This window comes from Nansenia antarctica (genome assembly GCF_963989245.1).
Source record: "Nansenia antarctica genome assembly, chromosome: 15".
NCBI lineage: Eukaryota > Metazoa > Chordata > Actinopteri > Argentiniformes > Microstomatidae > Nansenia > Nansenia antarctica.
Genome location: NC_137685.1, coordinates 5,361,291 through 5,377,230, shown reverse-complemented (window position 1 = coordinate 5,377,230; position 15,940 = coordinate 5,361,291).

The following is a 15,940-nucleotide window of genomic DNA, read 5'->3' as shown; positions in this document are numbered from 1 at the left end:
CAGCACGGCTGTGATTCGGTCGTAGGTACGAGGCCGCAGGCCAAACTATTTTTTGTTTTTGTTTTTTAATCATAAAAATAACCAAAAATCGTTCCCCAAGTGAACTTCAAATGGACTGTTGCCTAGTAACCTGAACACAAACATGTAGTCTAATTAACTGTCATTTAGTAGAACATCTGTGCGGCGGAGTGATACATATAGTAGGTCCCAGTGCTGTTATACTGTATATCAGCACTCACGGAATGCCTCTTGTCCAATCAAATTACTTGGTCGGAACTAACTGTTGTATAATGATAACTATACAGAACTACAATATTAGCACTTACTTCACCTAGAATGTTATCAAAAGGTGGTGCTGTTCTTCAATAAAACGTCCAGGAGAATAAATGAAGACAGGGATGTGAGGTCATATATATTGTGCAACGTTCACATTTGATATAGTATTAACTATTGGTTTGTTTGTAGTGTTTTAGGTGTTTTAGAACATTGGAAAGTGCTTATTTGTCATTGATCGACTGATGGGCCTCCATGTAAATAAGAATTAGTTCTTATTGGCCCTGCCAAGTTAAATAAAGGTTAAATTAAAACGTTTAAAAATTCAAATTACATCATTCAGTCTGTAATAAAGATGCTTACAACAACACATGGGGGGCCAGAGTTTATTTACATTGTACCTCATGATTATAATCATTAAGTACAAAATATACATTTCAGGTTTTGAAAGCAAATTACAGTATCTGAAACTGATCTTAAAAATTACAGTTTCTCCACCCCCTAACACATCACCATTACCATTACTGTTATATATACAGTATATAAACAAATAAAAAAAACATTCTTCCTTTCTCTAACACTGTGACTGCCAATAGCACTTTAAAAAAACAACAACACAGGTTTTACTTACAGTGACTGTTTTATATTTGATTCACTTACTTAGACAAAAGTACTTATTGTAAGTTGTTTTGAAACAAAGCGTCTGCTAAATGACTTAATCGGTACAGTACCGATGGGAAAGTGTGTCCAAACTTTTGACTGGTACTGTATAATAGATAGCTTCTAATTTCTTGTTGCATCACTATCTCCATTCAGCTCAGCAGGACTTGGATGAACAACCTTCCTCAGAGCATTTTCACTATCTGAAACACTGAACTTTTTCCTACTAATCTTCCTATGCTCACTCACTGGTCATCTACTGATCTGATTACTTATCAGGGACCATTATGTGCTATGCAGTCACTTGGTCTCTCCCTCACGTTTTCCTTTTTTCTGTGTTTTTTGGTGGGCACTCGCCAAATTTGAGGGTTAAATGTTCCTTTGTTCTAGATTCTTCACTGGTCTCTGCCTGGCTCTTTTCATCAGTCGACGGGACACTAACTGAGTCCTTATTGATGAATTGTCATGGACATGGATTGTCCTCGATATAATGAAGCTTCTTCTTCTTCTTTCTGGGTGTCTTTTGAGAAGTTGAATTACCAGTAGCTCTGTCATTAAGATCAGGAGATGGGCCATGCGCTGAGTCCTCATTGGTTTCCATCTTGCCTTGTGATTCTGTTTTGGTAGGATCATCATTCTCTGCTTTCCCATCTTCAGCTCCTAGACTCTTTGGCTCATTGGTAGGAGGCTGAGCTTCCAGGGCCGTTGTTCTGGATTCTTTACTGGCCTCTGCTTGGTTATTTTCTTCAGTCGGCAGGACACTCAGTGAGTCCTTCTTCGTGTTTGTCGTAGTCTCTGAAGTATCTCTGCTTTTCACGCTCTGCTTTCTTCTCTCTTTAACTCTCTGAGTATTTGGGGCAGCAGACAGCATCATCTGGATATGTTTAGGGCACCACAGAAACTCTTGTTTGGGTTCGTAGTGTTTGTAGGCAAAGCTAACTAGTTCCCTGCGCTGTCGCTTATCACGGACGGCGAAAATGAAGTAGTTGAGCACACTCTCCTTCACGTGGTTAAGCCTGCCGTGGACCAGAGTCTCTTCCAGGAAGAACTGGACCAGCGGGGCTTGGTAGTGGGGGAACCCCAGCGTGCCCAGGCACTTCAGGATACGGGTGATGCGGAGGCTGTTGTGTGTGTTTCTGCCATGGAACAGAAAATACATGAGGGTACTGTTAATCTCAGACAACAATTTGTGTTAGAATTATCAGGTTCTATCTCCATTTTTGGTCAAAATTGAGTTTTTGACATAATCGGATCCATGTTTATTAATGCCTGTGTGGTGTTATATATTTTTTTTTATTTTTTTTATTTTTTTTATTAATCAAATACAACGGTTCCATCTCACAAAACATAATGGAATGTAAAATCTTTGACGCTCAATATCTCTGAACTACCCTAAACGGAGATAGAACCTTATCATTCTAAGTTCACGAAGTTTCAATACTGAAATATGCATACTATCCCTATGAAATGAGGATAAAAATGGAAAGGTTGTCAACCTGTCGAGATTTCTAAATCTCTCTTCCCAGTTTCCGGCGCACTGCACTGTCCCAGTTGTCTCATCTGATAGCGTTATACCATAGAAGTTCAACATGAGTCTGTAGGACTTCAACAGATTTTTCTTTGCTGTCTCATTTTCAAGGAAAGCCTGAAGGGAAAGTAGATTTCAAGTGAGGAACTTTTTTTTTTTTCCATTACTTTTAACAGTTTAATTACATTCATTTTATATTTGTCTGTTTGTATACTTTATATTTGTCACAGTAAACTACCGTAATTTCCTCCTTGGTGAGTTCCTTGGCTAGATTATTCATTCCTGGTTCTTGAAGTGGGAACAACCTAAATAAATCAAATGTTTTTGTTGTATTTTATCACAGTGCTATTGTAACAGATTAGACCGTTATAATAGAAGATACGAGATAAAATATAGTAAAGCACTTTAAAATAAACTGACCACTGAATGAACGAGTGACCTCTTTCCAGTCGTGCATAATCCTCAAACCAATCATTGTGAAACTGCCAGATGTAGACACCTAATAAAAGACAAAAGTTAGACATATTTAAAAGATTACCCTTGTGAGATCTAAGCAACATGTAGAAGAAAATGTAGACAGCATACCTTCAGGGCTGGAGCTCAGATCTCCAAGGTAGAATTTCAAATTAGTCATGTAATCCTAATAAAAGAGAAGTTGTCAAGAAAATGTAAATTGTCACCTGCATTGCAATAGTAATGTTAAATGTTACGGTACATGTGGGAAAACTAGGGTTAGGGTTAGGTGCTAGGGTGACTTGGTACATGCTGGCATGTCTAACCCTAACCCTAGTTTTCCCACATGTACCGTATTCCCACATGTACCACAACATATAGACCTGTTTATGCATTAGCTTGCAGAATGAGAGCATGCTTACTTGTTGTTGCAAGCCAGTGGACAGGTTCTCATGCTCCTAATGAAATGCAACAATGAATGAATGAATGAATGAATGAATGAAAGCATTTATTTCGAACATGTGCAGAGAGAAATAGTTATAACAACAAAAGACAAAACAAAAACAAGAAAACAAAACAAAACAAAAACAAGAAAAAACTAAACAAAACAAAAAACAAAACAAAAAACACTATTTACTTCACATGTCCGAAAAGGAGTAGGAAGAAGCATAAGCTTATTTAATCCTACCCCTTCTCCAATAAACAGAGATTAATAATTAATAAACAGCAGTTGACTTCAATATAAATATAATATATATATTTTAAATTAAATCACATTTATTTACATATTTACATATTGACCAACAATAGAAAACAGATCATGTAAATAAACAAATAATCTGTGAAAACAACAACTATCAAAGCCCTTCTTCCTCCTCGTACCTGGTGAAAACTATTTTTTTATACCGCTTTTTGAACTGGGTCATGCTTGGACACCGCTTTAGCTCCACACTATGGTAACACAACGTGTTAATGGGTTAACCAAATGGTATGAAAGGACAGAAGTGATCTTTAGTAGAAGTCTGAGGTGGAATTTATGGCTAGCAATACAGACAATATAGCATATCATACATGTTTGGGTCCACATAGTCTATCATCAAATGTTATTCATGAAAGAGTGGACTATATCAGAAACAAGAATAATATAACCTTTTTGTTATCATCTCGTTTTATTCAAGAGCAGTTCAATACAATAATAAACTAATCTTAAGAGAGAAATGTTGCAGTACATCATTATTATGATGGATACAGTAGGCTTAAAGTGGCCTTAGGCCTAAAGTGACGGATGACTTACTGGATAATCGTGCCTGTATCTTTGCATATCGCGTGCTGCGTTCGTGAACATCTGAAATCTGTATGACTGACAAATACAGTGGTCATTAGATGTCACACAACTATTCAGGATTCAGTGCAATTCATTTCCTATGATAAAACATGTTCATTTTAAGTAAAAGGCCCAGTTTAATGTTTTAAAATGTATGACACACACACACACACACACACACACTTTTACCTTTTACTTAACACAATTCAATATGGTGTTTATCTGTATAGCATAGATAGGCTACATACAGTACATAGTTGGATATTGACTATTGTTGAAGCCTGTCCTGATTTTGTTTAAACTTAAACCAAATTAAACCACCTTTATGACAACACCTCTCTTTGTCATTAATGCATTTGGTTTTGAACGTAGGCTATTTGAATCAATGTCAGAGTCAACCTCTTTAGTTTCTCTGATATATATATAAATATATTCATACATACATGATGGTGGTGGTGCATGTTCCTTCTTTGACGACTTTGAGTGACTTGTTCACAAGCGGAGGCCTCCCAGGTGGAGTCGTACTCACAATAGTACTCGTCAGTCACATCATCATCATCATCATCAGCGTTCACATTACAAGTGGTGGGCTCTGGGGGGTCGAGGTCGAGCCCCGTAGTAACATCACAGGTGGGCTCTGGGGGGTCCAGCACCGTAGTATCTTCAGCCTCATCATCACCCTCGGGTACATAAGGTTCAGAGATAGGAAATGTTAGAATAGGTATAGCATAGCATAGAGTACAGTACAGTGTTTTATTGTATAGTATAGTATAGTGGATAGTGTACATAGCCTTTATTTATGTAAACCAGCTCTTTTCCCTTCTTGTTTTTAGTAATTTTTTTCCAAGCACCAGGGGACCCCCCCCCTCCTAAATTTCGTTGCATGGTACCTGTACTGTATTAATGACAATAAAGACCATTCATTCATTCATTCATTCATTCATTCACATACCTCGCCTTGCTTCAAATACAGGCTCGTCTCGTATTCAGACCTGATGTACTTTAAAAAGCAGAGACAATACCATCTAAACCCTCCCCACAGCCAGTCCAAGAATAAAACAACTCTCTGTGTCTTAATGGTCTGACTTGTGAAGCCAGTCTCGCGTTTTTCTTTTTTGCCATGGAAACGCAAACGGGAAGTTCAAACCGTCAACAGTTTACTTTCAAGATAGCCTTAATAATGTCTGATCGGAAAAAAGTTGAAGATGATGATAGATTATGGGATTATTATACAGAAAAGCTAAAGCCCCTAGCGAGCCACGACGACACCGAGCATTTGATCGCTACTCTCAGAAGGTTTTGATTCAAACTGTTTCACTTTCGTTTCATATTTTGTGCCACAATCGAGTATCGAGAGCCTTTACATGACGTCACTAGACTGAAACCCAACTTCATCAGAGCAGTTGCGCGTCATCTGAATGTCCACGCCCCTTTTTGGGTGATAGAAGAGTAGAAGTTTGACTGGTGGTCAATGGGAATTTCTGGTCTTCGCTACTTTAATCCGATAAAATAAGAAAACCGTAGTGCTTTTTAGATATTAGGAGCACAAATCCGATGGCCAGTTAGGCAAACTATTATATAGTGTCATTGCCGATCAATGATCGACGTCGTTATATAGAGAAAATTAATGAAATAGGGGTTGATTCATCAGATCAGTTTTTTGATTGAAAACTTTATTAGAAGATTTGCAGAAGTAGGTACATGAAAGTACATATTACATACAAGGTCAACTAACAGGATAAAAACCCAAGAAAGCCACTGGCTTATTTCAATTGGGGTCCTTGATTCTCAATTCATCGTTACATGTAAGACAGACAGAAAAACTAGTACTATCTACAAGATAATACAGACAAATAACTATTACTATCTACAAGATAAACATACATCCATCATGGGAAGAACAATACAACAAAACATAAGGTATGTACAGCGGGTAGGACAGGTGGGGACATACACCACAGGTGGGGGCGGGGGACAAAACACAAAGTATGTACAGTGGGTAGTTCAGGTCTTTTAATCTGATTTTTGTTTTAGAGGGTCCAGTTACGGATTGCAGCCTCCTGTAAATGTTTTTTGAGAGTGGTTTTGAAGGTGGGCAGTGTTTTACACTCCTTTAAGATTATAGGAAGGGCGTTCCACATCTTTACTGCATAGTTTGTAAACGAGTTTAAACCCTTGTTTGTGGTGCAACGCGGTTGAACGTGGTTCGTGGAGCTTCCTCTGGTGTTGTAAGTGTGGACGTTGTTCACTTTTCATACGTCATCTCCCTGTCATCTGGGATTGTGGTCGCATAATATTGTTTGTGTGCATCTTAATGATATAGGCAGTATTGGTGGGAAAAGGTTTGCATTATGTCGTTCAGTGTGTTAGTTTTACATTATTTTGTTTCTTTACATCGATTTCAATCTCATTAGGCTATGGAGCTATTTTAGTGCCATCAGAAATTGAATTGTATTTGACAGATTGAATTGAATATGAGCACAAATTGAATTGTATTTCACAGATCTGAATTGTATTTGACAGATTGAATTGAATCCGAGCACAAACTGAATTGTATTCGACAGATTGAATTGTATTCAATTCAGTTTTCATTATTTTCATTCAGTTTTCAAATTCAGTTTCTCTAAATACAATTCGTTTTTTCTCAAAATACAATTCAGTTCTCTAAATACAATTCAGTTTTACTCAAAATACAATTCAGTTCTCAAAATACAATTCAGTTTTTCTCAAAATACAATTCAGTTTTAGAGGCACTCATCCGGGGACTCTGGGCTAGGTAGAATAATAGAGCACCGATTCGAACTCCCATCCTCACATCCATATCATGTAATCATTGTAATGAATGAATCATTACATGTAATCATTGTAATGAATCATTATATCATGTGAATCATGTAATCATTGTAATGAATGACGTGGTCTGTTTTCGTCTGCAACGACGCGCCCAACTCCAATAATAATAATAATAACTTTTTATTTGTATAGCACTTTTCCTGCAAACATTGCATGCTCAATGGCCTAGCTAATGTTAGTTAAGCTAGTTAAACCTATCTAGTTTATCATAACATATTATGTGTTAAGCTAAATTAATTACAATGTCAATACAGTGCCATAGCATTATTTTTTTTTGAATGCCTAATTTTTGCGGTTTTCCGGAGGTATTGTGCGGTAGGTGCGGGAGAGTTACCATAGCTCAGCGTAGGAAGTTCTGAACGACTCAGGGTTGGTCTCTACGTATTTAGGAGGCGCATGAAGAACATCTGGCTCATGTCTCTATCACAAGCACAGCCAGAGCTACGTGCGACTCACGCGAAGGGGAGCAAAATATGACAGGGCACTTTTTCTTTTTGTGGACCCGAATGCAGGATACTGAGGCAGATGAAAGGTCAAACCCATGGATGGGTACATTTATTGTTTTCTGAATTTTTATGTTTAAATATACAAATTATACATTATCTACTTAAAATATTTCCATAACTTTCCAGAATAGAAATCTAATCGGTAAAAAAAGATCTAAAACTAATCTAAGCAAGCCTTTAGAATATGGATAATAAAACATACAATACATAACATAACATAAAATTAAATTAAAATCTTACTATACTCCTCTTACTGTATTGTCTTTATATAATGTAGTAAAGCACTTTGAATTGTCCTTGTCGTATGAAATGTGCAATACAAATAAACTTGCCTTGCCTAAACCCTTTTTGAAGGTTTTGTTTATGTCCAGGTTTCACACATCTCTGTAATTACATGTTCAGTGAGTGAGTCTAGTTGCTGGTGACCGCTAGGACCATAGGCAGATGCCTTGTTGGTAAGTAATTTGTTCAAAGTGCTTAAAACAAATAAAGTGTGTGTTCAGCTCTCCCTCTAGTTAGCTGAATGGGTGAATCTTCTGCTTACTCCGGCAGTGCGGGTGAAATGATGAGACTTGACACAATTCGCTTTGGTTTTCCTTCTTCCTTCATTAAAACAATATTTCGTATGTGTTTTTTGAGAGTTCTTTACATCAAATTATATACATCATGTCAGCTGTGTGCCAATCAATCAGGGGCACCTGGGGTGGCCAATCAGATTTCAGGGGTGGCACGTGCTACCCCAGGCCACCCCCTGGACACGCCCCTGGCTGCACTTGCATTAATTAGTTAGGCCACATCATTAGTTAGGCCACATCATTTTGAGATACAACCAACGGAGAACAGATTTTAATAGGCCACATTTTGAGATACAACCAACGGAGAACAGATTTTAATAGGCCACATTTTGAGATACAACCAACGGAGAACAGATTTTAATAACAACAGCAGAAACAATTGTCATCCTCACTGTTTTATTCGCTGTCAATAGGCCTATCAAACTAGGCTATTTTACAACCCGACGGCAGTGCGCTTCAACGTTCATTCATTTGGAACTGCGAGAATGAGTAACGTTAGCCCGATTGCACTTGCATTAATTATAGGCTACATTTTGAGACCGGTCGGATCTATTCATACAACAAGGGACACAGCACTTTCCCGTTTTCCCCATATTGTCAGGGTATTTGAGCCTCGGAAAAGCGCTATATAAATATAATGTATTTATCAAAGTGGGTGTGGCTTAGACAGTTAGGGGGTGTGGCCTGTCGGTGCTCGGAAAATATCTGAACCGTGTCTGTGGCACCTACGGTTGCGACGCTAAAGTCCTTTAACCTTTAATGTCACACTAGACTAGGCCCAAAAGCCTGAATTAAAGTGCTGGGGTACGTTTGGGCCCAGGGAACGGGCTGCGAAAGAGTCACACTCACCAAACTTGACACACTCCTTCCCCTTCATGGGACATTGTACCATGTCAACTTTCACCCTCCTAGGCCATTCCCTAGAGGCCTTCATAGCAGTGGCGGCTGGCCGATAGAGGGCGCTGGGGCGCCGCCCCCACCTTCACTTCCTAGTTGCGATTTGTAAAAGTAAAAAAAAAAAAAAAAATATTGTTTATTCACAAAATGCGGCTGATATTCTGTCGGTGCCTATCAGCATTCATTAAAAATCCTCCAATACAATAAACATTTGTATCTGTGTGTGTGTAAAATTCACTGTTAAAATACATAGGGGGAGGAGTCGGGGCACCGGTCAATGCAAGTCTATGCCAGGCCGAATACTTTTCGCTTACACGTGAGCTGTAGCAGCGCTCCAATTGGCTGTGTCTATTTCTTGGCCGGGGCGCAAAAATGTGCGTCCTGAATATCCAGTTGTATTGCAGACAATGCATTATGCTGAGGACTTCCGACTTCCGGTTATCCGGACTTCCGGGCTTCCGGAGTATTTTAAATGAACATTCGTAATGTCTGTCTCTGATGTTCATGGTCAATTAAATCAGCCTATTTTGTGCAACTAATAATGTTCCCGCTAATGGGTTAACCGAGCAGCCTCGCACCTAACGTGGGGGCAAAAATAATCTATTGCCTCTAAAATCACCACGAACAGAACGGCGGAGGTACGGGTAAACTTGGTGTCCTCAAAGGTAAGAGCTGTTTTTCTTTAACTCAACTGATAGCATTACCTTGCTGTTGTTGTTTACCGAATGCTCCATCTGACTGTCACACTGTGATTGTACTTGTGTAAACAGTAACACAGACGGGGTGAATTTCATGAATGAAAGTGAAAGTTCTGTCACAAAACGCCGTTACGTATCCTCACACATGTTTAAGTGGGTATTGCGTGGGTAAAGTGAAATTACGTCTTTGTTTTGAGCGCGCGTGCAGCGGAAAACAAAATCGTGCACGCGGGGAAAAAAAAACGCGCACGCTGCGCGCGCGAAAGAGGACCCCCCCGCCACTAATGTGAAAAATCCTGGAGGAAACACTGCTGTGCCCCACCCAAAATGTTTACCACCAGCCGCCACTGCTTCATAGGTCTGTGCCCTTTGACTGAAAGGTGCTCCTGCTGGGGTACGTTTGGGCCCAGGGAACGGGCTGCGAAAGAGTCACACTCACCAAACTCTACACACTCCTTCCCCTTCATGGGACATTGTACAATTTCAACTTTCACCCTCCTAGGCCATTCCCTAGAGGCCCTGCACGCGATGCGGCGGACAACTGTAGGGAGGTTCTAGTGCTTGATGTGAAGTGCCGTTTGGAATGAGACATCTTCTCACACGTACAGGCACACAACGAGTACAACATGTTGCATTTTCATGCCATTAGGCAACTTGCTTCCTAGCATAGCAGGTCCATTTGGACTTTGAAATACCTCCATGACTTTATATGGCCACTGTGTGTGTCTCATGACCCAGTTTACCTCAGAAAGACGCGATTCATTGCGAGGGAAGCAGCGAGGACCAACGGTCGCACCTAGTAAGTAGAAAAGGAAATATGCTATAGTTATTATACATTATTATGTAATAAACAGGGTAATATGTGTGGTGGCCTGGGAAAACCCGTCGGATGTCGCTGGCGTTCGTTTGTGGCAAAGAGCAAAAATAGATGGAAATGTCCTATTTCTGCGATTTTGATATTATGTGGTATTCTAGTACTTTGAACTCCATACTACATTATGGTGAATAAACATTTTAAGAAAACAAAAGAGAAAGTACTTATTTTAATGTTTTTGTGGTGGGTAGTTTGCTAGCGAAACAACGTCACGTTGAACGTGTCTCATTCTCAGTTACTGTAACCAGGGAGTAGCTAAAGGACTGTAGAATTTTAGGAAGGGCTGGTTATCTAACTAACTCTGAGCTAAATCGGCAGTGTAGGAGGATAGAGGCAGGGGGCGCCAGCAACCCTTTAGACTAGCATATCACAGTTATATATATATCATATATTATAATACAAGCTATAACTCAGTTAATCACACTATAAGACAATACTTAAACCCAATACTAGATTTGCTGTTAAACTAAACAATACAGACAACTAAACACACAGCAATGTATTGTTGCTTCTTTTCTACTGATTATGAATCAAAGAACAGATATCGAGTTTAAGACAATTTAATCAGTTACAGGCAGATTTATACATTACGTCTGTTCCCCGTGGACCCTGGGCTGGAAGAGAACGCTCCCTCTCTCTCTCTCCCCGTTCCGCTCCAGAGGGGAGGGGCCAGCGTGTATGTGTGTCCCTGCCCAACCCCCAAAGGTCCCTGCTGGTCATCTGGTTGCCATAGAACCCTCATTGCTAGAGGGCATCATGTCCCTGCATGCCCCGGTATGTGTGTGTGTCTAAAACATACTACATATTCATACATAGATCATACATACTACAGAAATATACGACACATCCCCCCTCGGACCACCCAGAGGGTGTTCCGAAACTAAACTACCATAAAACAAAAACAAAAACACAAAACCCCACAAAACATTTTTTTTTTTAAAATAAAATTAAAAATTACAAAATAAACAACAACAGACAGAAAAACTACACCAACACACAACACAAGAAGCACAATAACACAGACCAACCCAGGACCAGTATTAGGAACCAAAGATATCATAAACAAAAAATAAAAAACAACCAATAATAAAAAGAATTTTGAAAATAACAATCACAATTAAACTAAACACAGTTCATCATGCACAAATCAATACAGAAACTTCCAACGACCGATGTTTTCTTTGTCCTTGAAGCGTCAGGGTCAGAGGTTACTAGCACTTGTACCCAGTTGGAGAACAGCCTTTACCGCTGTCTCAGATTGATAACACTTTCATAGTCAGGAGCTTTCCATTTTCGTTGCGCTAGGAACAGAACCTCTCTCCTAGCTTTGTATAACCACCACATCACTTCTCAACTGACCTCAATCACACGATATAGAAACAAACAAACAATACACAAATAATGACATTCAGTTATCATAACACATAATTCTCCAACAGTAAGCATAGGACAAAGGGAATGCATTAATGCATAGATCTTCACCTCAGGTGAGGACTAGTCTTCTGAAAAGTTCATTAACGTGGACTGAGTGACTGATTTTCCAAAAACAGTCAATGAGGCCCTGTCTCCTAAGAAAGTCAAAAATCATGTCTGCTATAATAGGTGCTCCTATCTTAGCAAAATAAGTTTCCCATGCCCCTAAGACCGTTTCCAGCCATGCTATCATCTGCTGTCCATTCCCGTCGTTCCCTTTGATCTGCTGCTTCACTACCCTATTCATAGTCTTTAATCTTTTCCTAACTGGTCGTCGTCCGTCAGTGTCATTGAGGTTCAGGCAGCCGCCTGGTCCCCTCCCACGCTGATCAAGGTCTGGGGAGTCGCCCTCAGCATCATCTGAAGCATGGTGCAGGCACTCGCCAGCATCCCCAGTAGCACAGGTGTCCAGGCTTTGGACACTCCCAGGCTGGACCTCCAGACTGTCAGCACTCTCTGCTTCGTTGGTTTCTGGTTCATTGGCATCTGGACAGCTTTCCACTGTCCCCTCGGTTTCAGGCACTGCCGGTAATGTCACTGGCTGTAACACTGGCATTGCCACTGGCTCTGGCAACACCACAGCATCTCCTCGTAGCTCCTCCTTCTCAGGTTCTCTGGGGACCTCGGCACCTGTTGGCACAACATCCTGCCTACTCTGTACATCCACCCCCCTGTCCACCACCCGTGGCCCTATTGGGGTAGGGATATGCCCAGACACCACTGGTGTACCCACTCTGATGTTGTTTCTCCAACAGACCCCACATTGACCTAAAGCATGGTCAATCTGTTCCATCAAATATGGACTCCAAAACCCATATTTCTTGGTGATCTTGCGTCTTACCTCCCCCCTAGCCACATGTGCTAATCCATGAGCTTCCTGTATTAACATGCCTAATAAATCTGAGGGTGCTACAACCAACCCCTCATGATTCCTCCATAGACCTGTGTCATCCTGACTTGCCCCCCTTGCTAGCCAAACGTTCTTGTCTAACGTAGTTACTCTACTCTGTAACATCAATAAATCCTCAAGTGTGACCATGCCCTGTAACTGCTTTTCATGTGTGACCAGAAGACCTTTACCTGCCTTGTCTGCTCCTGTAATGGCTTTGGCTGCATCCTCTGCAGCCCTGTTACCTTGTGTGACATGTGATGAGTCAGACCTGTGTGTGGCACACTTCACTATGGCTAATTCCTTTGGCTTCATCATGGCTTGTAACAGCTTCATGATCTGTGCGTGATGCTGTATAGGCGTACCATCAGTTCTCTTAAAACCCCGCCCCCTCCATACAGCTCCATTAAAATGACAAACATTATGTGCATAGGCAGAGTCGGTGTACACTGTCACTCTCCGTCCGGTTCCCAAGTTGCATGCTTCTGTGAGGGCAATCAATTCAGCCAACTGAGCCGAGCAAGGCTGAGGAACTGCCTCAGCCTGTTCTACAATAAACTTTGAATTTTGTGCTTTAACTAAGGAATACCCAGCGCACAAAGTTTCTCCTACCCCGTAACAAGACCCATCAACCCAATATTCTATATCAGCTCCCTTTAAAGGCAAAGCTTGTAGGTCTGTTCTATGCTTAATCACTCTGGCTGTCGATGGAATCTGAACACCGGATGGCACCGTCACCTGACAGCCGTCAGGTGTGCATTTTACTGTACAGTTCAATTGGCATAGAGCATCTCTCCCTAGCAGCCCTGTTGGCGTGTGTTCTGACACAAGTGTTGACAGAGTTGCTCTCTGTCCCTTGTACTCTAAGTCTACAAGCTCAGTTGTAGGAATCAGCTGTTTAATTCCCTCAAATCCGATTGTCTTCACATATTCTCTAGACATAGGGAGGTGCGTGGCGCCTTCAGGCTTCTTTGTCACCACCAGCTGGCACCTCCCACTCGGATCTTCCGGGCACCCCTATAGGCCAGCTGCTGGGCCTCCGTAAGGGTTCATCACTCCTGGAGCAGGTGTAGTAGGGGGCCAATATCCTCCTCCTTGGCTCCCCCCTGCGCCCCCCTGGGGCCTGTTGCAGCAGGCACAGGCTAGATGTCCATTCTGGTCGCATTGGCATGGTTCTAGCATCTCCTTCCCTGCTGCTGTCCATCCCCCTGGTGGTGGTCCTTGGCCAGGCTGTGTGTACATCTGGTATGGAACCGCTTGCACCCCTGGTGGTCCTTGTGGGTATGGATACCCCCCTTGTGGCCCCTGTGGGTAGGACTGGTAAGTAGCAGGATACCCCCCTTGTGGCCCCTGTGAGTAGGACTGGTAAGTAGCAGTCTGCACTCCAGGTGGCTGTTGCTGTGGGGCTAAAGCCTGCACTCCCTCTATGTTCCTCTCGCTTTCAGTCAATTGCAAATGAGTCAATATTCTGAGGGATTCTTCGTCTCGTGCCTTCTGTATCTGAATGTTCTTTCGATATAACTCAACTTGATGAGCTACGTGGTCTATATAAACAGCTTTGTTCATGTGTCGTAGCCCCACCACTTCTGCTAGCTTATCCTTAACTGGGGTAGGAAGCCCTTCTTGTATTTTTTCCCTGATTATGGATTTTTCTAAGGGGTTATCTTCAGCGTCTTTCCCTGTCACACTTCTCCATTGAGTGTGCACACGGGCAACATAACCCCTGGGATTCTCATCCCCCCCAGTGGCTTCACAATGATATTGTCTGGGTGAATGTGAGTAGGGTAGGTCTCTCTGATTGCTTTCCACAGCCTGCCTCTGTTTGCTGCGAAGAGCTCTGGATCATAAACTGATGTATTGATATATCTATGAAGTCCTGCCTTCATCAATATTTCCTGCATTGTATCCAATCCTGCAATAAAAGCTAAGAGTCTTTTCAGGTCTCCCATCGCGGCCTGCGTTCCTGTCAGTATCACGTCGACCTCTCGCGTCCACGAATGTCCTCCCTCTTGAAGAACTGGGAGTTTCTCGATCACTTCAGACAAATCTGTATGATGCCACGGATGATATTCCATCTTGTTACCCCGAATCAGCACTGGACAGTTCTTTAATGTATGTGATGACATTCGGTGACAATCTCCCTCTTTCTCCGGGCGTCTTCTCCCACCTTTCCTTTCGGCTGTGGCTATCATCTTCCTGACCTGCGCGTTGTAGCCTCCATCTGCATTGTCGTCATCACTTGAGTCTTCACTGCCATCTTCGCTGTCCTCTTCCTCGTCACTCCTGTCGTCCCCTTTTCCCCTTGGCTCCTTCTTCTTCTTCTGGGAATGATCCTCCAGTGCCTTAGCATATGGAGGGGGACTGGAGGCAGGACACAGGTCTGGGGATGAAATGTTCAGTTTCTGTTCCAGTGTTCTGGCCAATTCTTTTTTCTTTTCCGGTTCCATCTGAGCTATTTTCTGTCCCTCTACCTTAAAGAGGTCTAAGATGTCTAATTCTAACTTGCGTTTCTCTGACCTATCTTTCCCTTTCTGATTTGCCTTGTGTACAGTGATAAGTATCTCCAATGTTGCAATTAATTGTAAATTAAGGCTGCCCTCTTTCGGCCACGGCTGTTCAATGTATGCCCAACGGCTATTCCATTTCGTTGACATTTTGCTAATTTCCCTAACAAGAGGATTCATTTTTTCCACTATAGCCATAGGGGATAACGTAGCCAACATTCCACGATGTTCACTAATATCTTTTAACAGCTTCGTAGAATTTGACCCCATTCTACTTGCTCAATATGCTGACAATATTCTATATTAGATAAGGTGTACGCTTCTTACAACCCACCTTATTTTGCCTTATTTGCTAAACAAATGCTAGTCCAATATAACTGTATTAACCGCCCACACAAAACCACTACAACCCAGAACAACAGATTTGCCTCTT